Below are 2500 nucleotides of genomic sequence, written 5' to 3' on the forward strand. Positions count from 1 at the left end.
AACTGTTCTTTATATAATGGCTTGCCCATTTTAAAAAAAATGTGGCTCCTAAGGGTTCATGAAATGACTGAATATGAGGATACATGTTCTGTAGAAAGCAAATGGGCCTCATATACTGCCAAAAATAGTGTTAGTTTCATTAATGTGAATTTCCAGCATACAGTAGTTGTAATGTTAGAAACAATTGCTGGTCAAGTTCAACTTGTTGCTATTGTTTTTAATTTGCACAGGAGTAGTATCAGAAATTAGTGTCACTGCTTGTATCTAGCTGAATTTTAAACAACAGAACATTAGTTTTTTATGTTGGTGCCACCAACTGTAAATGACATAAGTTAGTTATTACAAACCACAGTAATTAGACTGTTGCAACCATCTAAAAACCTTTAGGCTTCCAGTCTGTGCTGTTAGTGTTAAGATGTAAAGTGCAATCCTAAGCTAACATTGTCTGTGCAAGCACCATAGAAACATTTGCATATCTGCATATATCTTACAACTGTACTCTTTACCTCCTTGTGATAAAGCTTTGTCTACCTGCAAACACAGTCAAAGGCTACAGCTGCAAACCAAAGCCAACTCTAACAATGGCCAATAGCTCAACGACAGAAGCAGCCACATGCTTTGGTCAGCCTTCTGTAACTTTAATTAGTACAAAGGAACCTTTCCATGAACTACCTGCTGTTTTCTGATGACCTCTGGGATCTTTTCATTTAGCCCTATACAAAGAAACAAATACGAAAAAAAGTCAATTCAGTCACAGTGTAATCTTCTGAGGCCAAAAGTCAATCTAAATGCAGTGAAGATTTGCTTTCATTTAAGACAGAGGTGAGAACAAAGTCTGCAGTGGAAGTTATGATAGAAAGCAACAAATGTGGATCACTGACCAAAATAATGATGTACTTGATGCAAATGCAGATTGCATATTGTTATATATAATACATTATGTTTTATTTTTTTCCCATTCAGTCTGTTTTTTTCTGTGGTGAATACATGTTGTTAGAAGATGTCTTGTATGGTCTTAATCTTTGTTGTGTACTATTTTTTATAGTCTTAAGTTATAATGAAAAAAAAAAAAAAGTAGGAACCAAACATAAAAGGTCTAGTAAAGCCAAAAATTAATTTCATATTGATTTAAAGTGATCTAGGTGGGTTTTTACACTGAAAGCAAAGATATAGCAATTGTAGTCCATGGTATTTATTTTCAGTCAAACCAAAGTTGCATATAATTCTGCCTCTGCTTATACGGGATATTAACACTAACAATACACTCCCTTTGGAAGACTTGCACAGGCCAAATTGTTGGAATGCTGGTTTTCTTGACAACTCCAAACCCAAAAATATGATAATGCGTTATGGTGTAGTTGAAAATAGCATAGTCAGATGTTTGCTTAAAACCTAGAAACTTTACGTGTTGCTTTTCATGTGCTGTGCCAAGTCTTGATAATACTTTTTCCCCCAACCAAGGGACCTCATAACCTGATTATGGTTATTGCTTTACAAACAGTTTTTGACAGAAGGTGGCTGCTAGAGCTTAACATATGTACCAGTTCCATGTGATGGTCCTGGTTCTTGCAAACTAAGCTCATCATTTATTCTTTGCTGAAGTCAGCAAATAGACTTAAAGATATACACAGTCATCTATCACGCCAAATAAAAGGACATAACGGCTTTCGAAAGGGTTTTCCCACTTACCCAAAAGGCTTTCTGAAAGCTTCTACCTCTGCAAAAGAAAAAAAAAAAAAAAAAGAAAAAAAAACAAAAGCAAAAGAAATTAGAACAATTATGGCAGATTGCATGAATTGTGAGAACGTCACAGTAACTGCTACTTTTCATTATGTTTGTCTTTGGGTCATGATCAACAGAAAGTTTAATTACAACAGTAATAAAATCAAGAGAAGGACCCACCTTGTAAGCGGTTTTTTTCAGTCAATCAGTCGTCTAAGATTCTGATGTGGGGAATACCTGAAAGGGAATGATGGGTGTTTTGAGTGCATGTTCAAGAGACTTTGATGGACTGGAAGTAAATGTGGTAATTGTTACCATCAGGAAGGTGGCCTAAGACTACAATGCTAAAGTATGCATACCTCAGTTACAAAACTTTTGAAAGGAAGTCTCAGCCACAGAATGCATATACCTGTAGAGTTTTGCATGGGTTTTATATAAATACAATTTAAAAAAAAAAATAGCTGCTTGCACATTATACCAGAAAAACCTCCAAAACTGCAATTGCTTTGAAAATAGATTTTAGGTTTTTTGGAGTTTTCTGAGATGCTTGGTCTGTATTTTGATAATTGTGCATATTATGTAAAAATGTTGGTGGACCCATAAATGACCAGACTTTTTCTAAGAAAAATGTTGCTTTAATGCATTTCATGAATTTTTACTCTTATATCATTGCTTGCTAGTAATAGCAAATCTGCTTTTCTGCATCTGCTTTGCGTAGCTATTGTAAGGCTTTGAACTAATGTATGTATTTATTGCTTGAACTTCTGTGCATACCTTA

At 34.8% G+C, this 2500-nt stretch overlaps 1 protein-coding gene across 9 annotated transcripts in view; it reads left to right on the forward strand.

The window, feature by feature from the left end:
* Nucleotides 1-2500, forward strand: part of FOXP2 (forkhead box P2) — a 417926-nt gene that overhangs the window by 415113 nt on the left and 313 nt on the right. For all 9 annotated transcript variants that reach the window (XM_065697217.1, XM_065697620.1, XM_065697714.1 and 6 more), the window contains one exon: nt 1-2500. This exon is cut by the window's left edge and continues 409 nt beyond it; it is cut by the window's right edge and continues 313 nt beyond it. The gene's annotated coding sequence lies outside the window, so the exon portion shown is untranslated.

Source organism: Lathamus discolor, chromosome 1, assembly GCF_037157495.1.
Source record: "Lathamus discolor isolate bLatDis1 chromosome 1, bLatDis1.hap1, whole genome shotgun sequence".
Taxonomy (NCBI): Eukaryota; Metazoa; Chordata; class Aves; order Psittaciformes; family Psittacidae; genus Lathamus; species Lathamus discolor.